The 13,091-nt window shown below is 34.7% G+C and overlaps 1 long non-coding RNA gene across 1 annotated transcript; it reads left to right on the top strand.

The window, feature by feature from the left end:
• Window positions 1-9,856: 9,856 nt before the first annotated feature.
• Window positions 9,857-12,186, top strand: LOC132640320 (uncharacterized). The gene is made up of 2 exons (XR_009582206.1): window positions 9,857-10,061; window positions 11,891-12,186. It is a non-coding gene; the product is annotated as an uncharacterized LOC132640320 (long non-coding RNA).
• Window positions 12,187-13,091: the final 905 nt, after the last annotated feature.

Here is a 13,091-nt window from a genome sequence, read left to right as displayed (position 1 = left end):
ATGGTACCATATTTTAAGCATTCTCCTCCATTCCTTTGTTATCAAAAGATTGATCAGCTTGTTCCTTACACTTTTCTACCTCCTCGACCTTGTCATCTGCTCCCTTATCCTCTACACTGTTATTGACTTCTCCTTCTATGATTTTTTCTAACACATCAAAATTATTATGTGTAGAAACTGCACTTTCAGGGGCAAGAACACTCTTGTTCCCATCCTCAGCAGGAATATGAGTTTTGTTTTTTCCTTTGTCATTGATTCCAGGATAAGTAACAACCTTCCCACTTGATAGAACTTTAGGCACATATGTTAGGACAGGATATCTCCATCCATGTTGTCTTCTTCTTCTTCCTACTGTAGATGTTGTAGCCATGTTTGATACATCCCCCTTCTCATGCTCCTTCTCCTCTTTCTTTGCATCCTCTTTTGTGTCTGCCACCAGTTCAGGATGCAATACACGACAGTCCTCATTTGCATGACCTTGCAACATGCATTTTGTGCAATACTTTGTTAAATGATCATATTGTATTCTCACCTTTTCCACCCTAATCTCCTTAGTCTTCTCATCTTCAATTTCCATCAGAACAAACTTAGAAAGATCAGATAGCAAATCTACTTGAACCTTAACCCTTGCGCAGTTAGGTCTAGTTTTGTTTATGGTGGCCATGTCCAATATTAAGGATTTCCCAACTGCGGATGCCAAAGTAAACAAAGATTATTTGACAAAATACGTGGGAAGCAAATTTGGAAACGAGATCCAAGCCATGGCTATTGACGTTTCTTCCTCAACCTTAAAGTTAGAATCATAAATTAATGGCCTCATTTGATACGTAAAACCATCCTTAGATTTCAACCAAAAAGCACCCTTCGAGGACATATTAATGAAATCCTCCATTAGAGAACATCTTATCAATAAGTGTCATCTCTTAAGAGACCAATATCACACTTTCCTTTCATACCACACTGTTGAGGGATAATATTTCTTAATTCTTGCAACTCTGGCCATCCATAAGAAAACTTACCAACAATGGCATATTGTAGATTTTCAATCTTCTCCATTCTAGATACTTCAGCAGTTGTCTAACGCAAAACAGGGATGCCATCAACATACGTTACCTCCTTCATTGGTATGGGATCACAGTGGGCATTGGACGTGGGAATTGTTCCATGCACGAGTGTTTGAGCATAGTTTGGAGAAGAAGAAGTGGACGGGAGAGTTGGTTGAATATCGTGGGATTGCGGGTGAGTGAGGGGTGGGTAGTGTATAATGTTGGTTGTTGGTGGAGGCTGACCAGCCGCCGGTGACGGCTGGCCAGCGGCCAAGGTGGCCATAGCTAAATTAGGTTTTAGTAACGAGGGTTGCATGGGGACGTAGGAGAGAGAAGAGAGAGTCTTAAAAAGTGAATTTCCCCGTGAACGTACAGTGAATCGTATCATTGTTGACTTTGTGGGCATGTCACCTCGTTTATTGTTGTATTGGACTTGTTACTTAATTGTCATGTTTTGACTGTGATACGTTCATCTCTCACTTATCTTGACATTTATCATTGATAAGGGAAAGAACTTGGTTCCGTATTGATATTGTGATACGTGCTCATGTAGAGCCACTATTGAGATTTGATATGATAACACTTGAGATTGATATTACGCATAGCATTCATACTCATTTTACATGATACATTGATGTGAACTGTTATTGGTACTGATGATGATAAGTGAGAAGGAATGGCTAGTGATATGAAAGCCACCTCTGGGCTGTTTCTGGAATGGCTAATGATGTGGAAGCCACCTCTCGGCCGTGTGTGGAGTGGCTGGTGTTATGGAAGTCATCTTTGGGTTGTGCGCGGAGTGACTAGTACATGGACTCTATGGGTCCCCCATATATCATGACTATCGAGACGTGAAGGTTATTCGTCTGTACATTGTGTGTACGGAGAAAGACAGTTGACCCGTGCATATCATTGCATTGCATATGCACTCAGTATTTCATCCATACATTACATGATTCTGCCTTGGTACTCATATCACGCGTGTTTTTTGATCTTGGACTGTGTTGTGATTGTACTTGAGTACTTGCATGCCTATCTTTTAGTTTCTTTCTTTGATATATGCTATCAAACTGTTGTCGGCCTATGATACCTACCGGTACATGTTGTTTGTACTGATACTACCTTGTTGTACTCTTTTTCTGAGTCCAGAGTTCGTAACAGCCTCCACTTCTACAACTCGAGAATGATCCCGAGGCTTAGCTTTCGAGTGCCCAGGGTGAGCATCTCATGGATCCGCTGCCCGGAGACTCCTTTATCTCTCTGTCCTTATTTCCCATTTTGAGACAGATGTTTTATTTTCAGACTTGTATTTTCTAGACATATGTACTTAGTTGTTGTTTTACAATTCAGACCAGATTCGGGCATTTATGTTGTAGTATTCCGTATGATTATCTATTTATGATTTGAGACTGCTTATCTTCTTCTTTACTTACTTATGTTGTGTTAGACCTTGATTAAGGGATGAGTTCGCCTACCAGGTGGGATTGGGTAGGTGCCCGCACGATCCATGATTTGGGTCGTGACAGTTCTGATAGAATCTAAATGCTACATTGGCCACCTGGCGTGCAGAATTATTAACTTATTTATCCATCGGGAGTAACAATATTGTTGCTATCACTGCATAGAAGGATGATCAGGAGGTTGATGAGCTTTACTTAGAGCTTAGACTTGAGGTTTTTGAGGAATGGACTGGGCCTTTGTTGTTTTGTTTTTGTTGTTGTTGTCATCTTCATCTATGTTTGTTAATATTTATATTTGATTTCTGTTTATGTTTTGAGTCCTTTTCATGGTTTTAGTGTTGGATATGTTGTCCTTTCGTTTTTGTGCCAAATGTAGTAACCCATCAATTTTATAATTTTATTAGATAGTAAACACCACCTACTACATTTGGCACAAAAACAAAAGGATAATAGACGCAATATTAAAACTACGAAAAGGCTCAAAACATAAACTTAAATCAAAGATAAATGTCAACAAAAATAGATGAAGACGACAACAACAAAAAAAAAAAACAACAAAGCCTCAGTCCATCCCTAAAAAACCCAAAGTCTAAGCCCTAAGTCAATCTCATCAACCTCATGATCATCATTCTCTCTAGTTATAGTAACAATATTGTTACTCCCGATGGATAATGAATAAGTTCATAATTTTGCATACCAGGTGGCCAATGTAGCGCTTAGATTCAACCAGAACCCATAGGGAACTAGTTCAATAGCAGAATAGGCCACCAGGCCCGCTAAATAAGATGGAGAGTCACAGATGAAGGTGTAGCAACATGAGGCACTTACACTATCGCCTCTCACTCCAGTTGATTGTAAATGTACGACAAACTACCACGAGGAGGTCGGTGAGTCACCTGCTGCTACCGCAGTTGATCGAAGATGTACGACATATAGCCACGAGTTTGAGGAGGCACCTGCACCATAGCCTGCCAATGGTGGGTTCAAAATTTACTGTGAACAGACAGGACGCTTACGAGGCCTCAAATGATTCTTACGGCAAGCCTGTGGTTTGTATCTGCTAGACGACGCAGTAAACGATGGAGGTCGTGCAACCGAGTTTTTTAAATTCTGTGCACCATCTTGATGAACATTGGTTGAGCCATCAGATGAAACTTGTTGTTGCTACGGAATCGATGACTCAGTATCAAAACCCTGTTGTTGTACCTGATAATCCAGATACGACAAAAATACCTTTCTTTGGCGGGTTCCTTTAACCCATTTATCCGTGAAGTGACTCTTTGTATGGGCAGCTATGCCTTGGCTTGAAGGAAAGACTCCTTCAAAATGGATGCATTGGTAGGCCAAGATTCTTCCCTGAATTTTGAAGAATTTGGGTACAATTTTAGTCTACTGTTACTTTCAAGTGTTGTTATAATTTTACAGAGTAGAGGAGGAGTATATATATGTAAAGGGGAAAACATAGAAAAGGTATAGGGGCGGGGTGGTTGGGTTTGAAGACAACTCAGCTTTTGTCGAGATTCTTGGAGTATTAGAAAATATGTTGACTACATTGTTTGATTTGTTTCTTTGTTTGGCACTGAGCATTTAATTAATAGCCTGATAAGAAGAAATAAGGTTGTTGGAACCAGTGTTTTCAAAGGTGTTTTTTGGGCGAGTCCCGGGATGGGATATATCAAAAACGCCTCAGGACACAAATGAAAGGCGTAGATCCATAGGGCGTACGCCTTAGAATTTGGGGCATAAAGCCCGAGCGCAAAAGCTTAAGCCCCGGACGTAAACCTGTACACCCCATTTTTTTATTATTATTTAAAAGTATCTTCTCTATATATTATTATTTGTATTATTGGTGTAATGATATTTATACTTGATGTTATCATGTTTTCACGTTCTAGAGATTTTTCCTAAAATATATAAATTTAGTAAACAACTCTGATAGAAAATGACACTGTCATAAATAGTTTCTTTAAGATGATTATGTAGGAAATTAATAGGATAGAGATTTTATAGCACTATGTTGTGGAAGAAACTAAAGTCATTTTTCTCATTGCTCTTACACTTTTAACTATGCTTCTTCTTTGAAACTAGTTTCTGCACACATGTGTTGCACCTGTATCCGGTGCTAATAAATACTCCACAAATATTCTAAAATGATATAAATAATATTATAATATGTGTTTGATGTATTATACCAAATTTATAGGCATAAACGAACTAGAAGTTGCTTTCAAATTATATATCAATGTGAAAGAATATTCTTCACTTTCAAGCGGTGTACACGCAATTATAAATTATGTTAGTGACTGAAGTAGAAGAAAAAACTACGAAAGAAACATCAATTCAATATAACAAAGTAATGTTTTGAACGACTTCAATTATGCAGGTTTTTTGATATATCCAATATACAACTTGATAACTTTCTTGTGTTTCGATATTCCAGCAAAATATCATTTTAATTTGAGTATAGCATGGTTATTGTTGCAAATACATCACGTCCAAAAGTTTTCTTATCTTTATGAGTTTGTAGTCTCCTTTTTTCAATTACATATACTAATAAGTTGTTATCTTCCTTATGATGGATAGTTTATCGTCCTCTATTTCATGGTGTACATCTGCAAAGAAATAGTAGATAATTATTGAGATAGAATACTTAATAATTATTAATATAAAAATAATATTTGATGTACGCAAATCATTGTTACACTTGCATGTGTCCGATTCAAAATAATAAGTTCCCCTTCATATGTGCTTTTAACAGAAGAAATAGATGTAATAAAATAAATCTGACAGTAGAAATAAAAGAAAGCAACTTAATAGGATAATCAGTAATAAAATCATGACAATAACATAAGACAATAAGGAATATAGTGATTTTTAGACTTTTAACATCATTATTATTCATTTTTGTTTTATCCATCTAAAAACCATAAGAAATTTGTACTACTTATGATTTTGATTATTGTTATAGAAGTCATACACAAAAATAGGGAGTATTTCTTAATCAAAGATTACACAAACTCAATACACTAGATGAATACTCACATAATATAAAAATGAAGAAAAGAAAATTACCTGCAATTTCAGTACTATGCTGTAAAATTTGCATAAAGACTTTTGTAGCGGTAATTCTTATAGATATTGGTGATGAATTCACTTATATAGGTTGATCATTGATAAGAATTTAATTAGCTATTTAATGAGTTTTTACAACAAATGAAATAAATGTTTGCTATTTATTCCTCTTTGGAATGTAAAAAGACATGCAGACTTGAAAAAGCCATAAAGAATTTTATATTCCATGATTTCATTTATGTAACACTAGTGAATAAGTCCGCGCTTCGCACGGTTAATTTGTTTTTTAATTAAATAATCTATGTATTAGAGTAGCTTCTATAACTAAAATCTTAGTTTCAATAATACTTCTTATTACATAATGTGGTGAGTAACACTTTCTGTTTTCTTGACGACATAAACTAATCAGTAATCAAATAAGCAGTCTAATTAAAAAAAAAAAAATCTATAAACTCTTGGTCTAGAGATAGAACATGTAAAAGTACACTTTGCTAACAATTGAAAATTACATACAGTAAAGTTACCTTAATTCTTAAAAGGAAGATCGAAGTTATATCTAATCTTTTAACTCTCCCACTTTCATAGTCAAACAAATGACAAAGCAAATCTGCCTAACTATTGCCCAAAATTAGAATCAACATTACCAGTTTCAAAAAAAAAAAAAAAAAGATATTGACAAAAAGAGAAGATTATGCAGATAAAAATTCAAAACGTTCATACATAGTAGGTAAGCCTATGCATTAATCCCTAGCAAACTGAAGATAATGATATATGTAATCCAATTGAATTAAGTCTAAAATTATCTAGAAATTTAAATATAAAATTTTAAGTAAACAAAAATGAGTAAGTGAATAATGAAAAATATAACCCTATGAAATGCTAAAAAAAATTTGTAGGTGGATAATGGAAAATATAACCCTATAAAAATAGGGAGACTATATCACAAAGAAAAAGCTATTATTATATAAACTATATTAATTTAAACTTCTAAAAAAAATGGTTAGTTTAGCCAGCTATATTAACATGATGTGGAAATTTAAGTAATTAAAATGTGAAAGTTGTTAAGTCAGAGATAATATAAAATGGACTTCAACTTTCATGTTTTTTTGTCACCTTATCTTTTTATTTTATTTTTCTAAATTCCAAAGATAATTATCACATAATAACTAAAGATAAAATTCTTGAAATTGATCAACATGATTTTTTTTAGATAATACTTATAATAAAATAATACATCGGTCATATTCCTTTTTAATCTTACTGAATAATTTTTTGAATTGACCAGAAATTAAAATAATCTTCATAAACTTCATACTTTCACTGTCTAAAAAATATTTGCTCATGAGAAAATCCACCAAAAGAAAACAATGAAGATATAAAGATAAAAAGCACCTCAAGCTGTCAAGCTCTTCGTTTTCCAGCTCAAAAATAGAAACAAAACCCAATTTCATTTCTTGTCCCTTCGTTGCCACTGAAAGATGATTCGCGGTAGAATTTCTGACCTTCATCTCCTTCCGCTCTCTCTCTCTCTCTCTCTCTCTCTCTCTACTATATATTGAACGTCGTTAGCACGAAATCATCAAGCTTTACTTACATTTTGAGAGCTTGTAAGGAGGCCATATTATGACCTTTGCAACACCGAGAAATGAAGTTCCGCCTTCATAGGAATGGGTAGTCGAAACTTGAAGAGCGACTCCGTCTCCCACAAATAATCTTCCACGTAAATGGTTGGCTCTTAAAAACAACTTTAACAATATCTTCAAAACCAAAATAGTCCAAATCCACTAAATTCACACGTCGATCCCTGCAGAAAATAAGAAACCTAAAATCAACAAAATATGAAAACTTTTAAACCATAATGGGAAGAAAGAAATACAGGAAACTAAGACTTTCATCACCTTTGATTTTCAATTTTCAGTAATTCAAACATAAAAAGCCGCAAACAAAAATTAAAGCACAACATTTCAAGCTAATATCAAGTAATATAGGTGACAAAAACACGAAAGAGTGATGATTATTATTCTAACGTTAAGCATTTGGAAAAAGTCCCCAGATACAAATCTAAATATATATAAATCTACCTAACATATAGAATTATAGATAGAATGACAACATTGAATCACAATTTCAAAAGGCTGGAAACTTTTAAGAAAATGGAGGGGTAATATGAAGAGGGAAAGGTCCGGTCAAAACTCATAAGAGTTATTAATAGAGGATTGTATTTGGGTGTGGAGGTTACAAATGATATTTAAGGTGTAATTACTTATAAATAAATGAGGCAATTGATGGGATTTCTGTTAAAAAGAAATGAGGCGACTGATGGAATTTTAAAAGTTTCTTACAATTTTCCACTGTCTTTCTTTAATACAATAATAAACCAAAGAATGAATTTAAAAAAATATAAATTATTTTTACTAATAAATTTAATACAAAGTAATTACAATAATTATAGGGGAAGTAATGACAAATATAATGCTATTAAATGGTGAGTGAGTCTTCATTATGGGTGGAGGGATGAGCTTTTTAATATTTTATTTTATTTGGTAAAATAGAGAAATGAAGAGAAAAATGTCAAAAAATTGAGAAAAAAGATAAATGTCAATGGAGGCCATAGAGAGGTGTCACATATGATTGTCTTTCTTTAATACAATAATAAACCAAAGAATGAATAAAAAAAAAGATAAATTATTTTTACTAATAAATTTAATACAAAGTAATCACAATAATTATAGGGGAAGTAATGACATATATAATGCTATTAAATGGTGAGTGAGTCTTTATTATGGGTGGATGGATGAAATTTTTAATATTTTATTTTATTTGGTAAAATAGAGAAATGAATAGAAAAATGTCAAAAAATTGAGAAAAAAGATAAATATCAATGGAGGTCATAGAGAGGTGCCACATAGGATTGTCTATTCCTAGCTTTATATTATATATAGATTACGCGTCTGACTCTTCAAATGTAGTAATAAATTACTCCTTCCGTCTCAAAATATTTGACGTCCGTATTATAATCCTTGTCTCAAAATATTTATCGTTTTATTTAATCAAGACAAAATTAAGTAACTTTCTTCCATTTTATCCTTGTACTAATTAGCAATATTTAAGAGGTTCTCACCATTGAGGGAGTAGATATTTATTGATGAGAGATTACATAAAATATATTAAGAGGGTAAAATAGTCAAAATATCACTCTTATAAATGCTTTCTTAAGAGGCGTATAAATGAAAATGCGACAAATATTTTGAGATGCAAGAGCATTTAACCCTTGAGCTTCAGCACACATTCACACCTTTGCGAGAAGCACAAAAGCCAAGATGAACAATTAAAAGTTGGTTATGTGAACGGATTGCTCATTACCTGCTCGCACGTTTTCTTTCTTTTGATTTACTTTTACTTTTTGGTTATTTCTATTCTCTTTTCTTTTGGTATCTTTATTAAAGGATTAAATAGTGATTTGTTTTCTATTTAATTGATTCATTTACCATTTATTGCATGGTAAGTAGATGTAACGACCCATTTGGTCGTTATTGCGTTTTTATCGTTTTTCCCCTTTTGACTCGTCCCCAAGCCTTTTTAGTGCTATCTTGATCCGTGGGGATCGGTGGCACAGTTCCCTAGGCTTCATTTTGGGTTTTGGAATGTGTTTTAGAAAATTTGGTCTTAAAGCGAAAATCGTTTGACTCGAAGTTGACTTTTGGGTAAATGTGCCTGTAATCGAATTCCGACAATTTCATTATGTCCGAAGGGTGATTTATGACTTAGTGGTTTCATAGGTTTAGTTCCCAAAAGGGTTCGGGTGTGATTTGGGTCATTGGTTGAGAAACTAGCTAAGTTAGAATTGGAGTTGACCACGGTCAACATCGGGTCAAGATGATGCCGTGTCGATGTTTTGAAAGTTTCAATAAGTTTGCATGATGATTTTGGACATGTCCATAAAGTTTGATTAGATTCCGATCAGTTTTGGATAAGTTTGGGTTGTATGTTGATTTTTTTCGGTTTTGACATCGATTTGAGCATAAAGGGTACCATATTGAGCAAACGGCCTTTGATTCATTTTTCGACTGAACCATTATATCCGTATCGTAATTTTGGAACCATAGCAACCGAAAGCATCAAGTTTCGATATCGTATGAGGGATTTATGATTATTTTACTAAGAATTGGGTTGCTAGATTTTTTCAGATTAATTACAAAATTGTCACTGAATTCGTATTTAAAAATCTGCACTTTTCCAAATATTGAAACCAACGTATCTCTTTCATTATAAGGTCAAATGAAGTGATTCAAAAGCCTAACTTGACTGTAATTTCACAAGGAATCCATTAGAGGCATCAAAAGAGAGTTTCGGGATCGTTTGGCACAAGAAACGAGGGTGAACAGTTGGGCGTTTTTGGCCCTTAATGTTGTTGGAGTTTTTCTCATCTTGAAAGTTTGGATTTGGGAGAATTCAAGGATGTTCTTCAAGTTTCTTCCATGGGGTAAGGTCTAAATCATAATACAAGTATGTTCCTTTGGTTCATTCCCTTGGGTTAAGCTTTAATCCATGATTTATAAAGTAGGAAATTGGGGTTTTTCATGAAGAAGGTTAATGGGTCTTTCATGAGAATTTCATAAAATTGGTTAGACTCCTAAGTTGCTTTAAATGATGAAATTAATTGGGTTTATGCTAGATTATGATGTATCTAAGGTTGATAATTATATACCTTCCATTATTAATGTCGAATTTTTGAATTTAAGAGTTAGGGTTTATACCCAAAATTGGGGGTTTTGCTTGGATTTCGAAATTGGATGATTCCTTGAGTTAATATAGCAATTAGTTGATGGGTTTTGATCACCTAGTGTTTAATTAGATAATTTACCCCCGAATTTCCCATTTTGCCCTTGTGGGTCCTGTTTTCCCAATTCTAGGATTGGTTTTTGACCCAATTTGAATGATAGCAATCTAGGTATTGATCTTCATAATTTCTAATCTAGATTTCGAATACGAATAGACTTTCTTGATATTGAGGCTCAACGGAAGGGAAAGGCTAAAAAGTGATTATTGGTGTATTGATGTTCGCCCATCCAGGTAGGTTATGGCTTACACTTGGTGAGACTTCGTATAGCAAAGCATATATTTAGATTATATTATCGGAGAGATCATGTAAACCTTCGGGTGTGAAGTTGGGTTGGATACTGTCTTAGGTTGGGCCCTGTTGCGTGATTGGGGCTAGCCACCCTGTTGTGTTGTGACTTGATTATTCTATTGTGTTGGCTTGATGCTTCGTGTTATTAGTAGATATTGGAATCTGTTGTCCATCTTTATTGTGATATTGTAGTATCTTACGGCTTGATGCCGATACGAGGATAGAGTTCTATATGACTTGTGTAGTTTTCACTGGTATTGTTGGCATACTAATGTTGGTACTTGTGACACATATATTATTGGCATACCTATGTTGTTACTTGTGACTTTGATATGTTATTGGCGTACCCATGTTGGTACTTGTGACATTGATTATATTGTTGGCGTACCCATGTTAGTACTTGTGATATTGATCAGATTATTGATGTTGATAGATGCATTGCACGCATTCTCATCCATTCATGATACACTGTTGATACCTTGATGATACTTGATGAAACACTGTGATGAGCTGGGCTCGGTTTTTACTTGAGTGATGTGAGAGTCTGATATCTGATGTTCGTCCCGGAATCGTGGATTAAGCGAATTGATACTTGATGAAAACTCTTTTTACTTGAGTGACGTGAGAGTCCGATATCCGATGTTCATTCCGGAATCGTGGATTGAGTAAGTGCATAGACTCCGCGGGTCCCCCCAGGGTGGTGCTGATGAGAATCCCCAGTGGGCAAAGATCCGGGGTCTCGTCTATCTGTTGGGCAAAGATCCGGGATGAGTGGCACTTAGATTTTGCGAGTCACCTTGGGTTATGCTACTGAGACGTCGATATTTCCGTCCAGAGTACATGTGTACCAAGTATTTGCATGGCATTACACTGCATTCATACATTATCGCATTGCATTGCATTGCATCTTGGCTTATATTGTGACGATTCAGTGTTGTTCTTCTGTTATTTGATTTTCGGACTGCATATATATTGAGACTTGGTACACTTGGGTTTAGATGATTCAACTTAGGTGATGACAGATACTTGGTTCTAGTTGTGTTGACTTATACGTGTTGATTTATCTGCCTATCCTGCTTTATTTTCTGAATTATATTAGTTATACTTAGTCGGCTGATGATACCTACCAGTACCGTTGTTTTATACTGACCTACGCTTGCTGCATTCTTTTATGGATGCAGAGTATTAGACAGGTTCCCCTTTTTCCCCTCGCGGCTGATTGGCGAGGCGACTGTACAGTCATTCCAGGGTAAGCACGATGACGGCCGCTGCCCAGATGTTCTTTCCTTGACTTACTTGTCTTACTCTTATTCCGAGACAGTTGTATTATGAGACTTTATCATCTTCCAGACTTGTAGTATTTAGTTAGTGCTCTTGTACGACTAGACCAGATCTTTGGGGTTGTATTTAGTATTTCCGCACTTTATCTTATGTGGATGATTTGAAACTTATTATATATTTATTTCTTCTGCCTTTACTTGAATTGGTTATGTTGGATAAGGGTTCGCCTATCGCGGCGGGAATGATAGGTGCCCGCATGGCCTAGTAAAATGGGTCGTGACCGTAGATTTACTATTCAGTGTAAAAAGTAGTATTGGAATAATGTGTATATGAGGGGTAAAAATGTCGTTTAACTTTTAATGGACATTTTGATAATTCATCTTTTCAACTTAGGGTCTTCACACATTTAGAATAGTATGATATGTAAATAAAAATCATTGCAAATACTGGTTCAGAATGGGAAGGATAGATAGATGTGGAGATTAATGATGAAGTGATTGAAGATTTCACTTTAAAGATTATCTAGGCTATTATCATTTTTTGTGTTGTTACCTTTCTCAAATAATAATTGTAATTTTTTTTTTATATATAATTAGTGAATTAATTGAATTAATTTGCAGAATTTTAATGAAAATCTACTTTTGCTTAACTTTTTACTAATAAAATTATAAATTGAAGATACAGGAGACATACGCCCCGTAGATCCGTGAGACATATGCCCTGTGTCTCGGGGCTTATGCCTCGTGCGTAAAAACGCATCGCCTCAAACCCCCCCTAAAACACTGGTTGGAACTGAGTAAGTTTTAGTTCCCATCATGAACTTTATCATTATTTTGTTATCTATGCAAGATATTTTCACAATTGTTGTAAACACTATAAGAGAGCGAGGACACAGTGGCATTATATAAACTTCATTTTATGCAATTCAAATGCCGCAAATTTGTTTACCGCCAGACATTAATTTACAGCAAATATACTTTAAACTAACAAAAATTGAAACAAATTGCAAGATCAAATTAAAAACAATAAGTGTTTTCAAATAGATAGTAAACACCACCTACTACATTTGGCAAAAAAAGAAAGGACAACAGACACAATACT

Source organism: Lycium barbarum, chromosome 1 (genome assembly GCF_019175385.1).
Source record: "Lycium barbarum isolate Lr01 chromosome 1, ASM1917538v2, whole genome shotgun sequence".
Taxonomy (NCBI): domain Eukaryota; kingdom Viridiplantae; phylum Streptophyta; class Magnoliopsida; order Solanales; family Solanaceae; genus Lycium; species Lycium barbarum.
The sequence above is the reverse complement of the archived record's forward strand: the minus strand, read 5'-3'. Positions and strand labels throughout refer to the sequence as shown.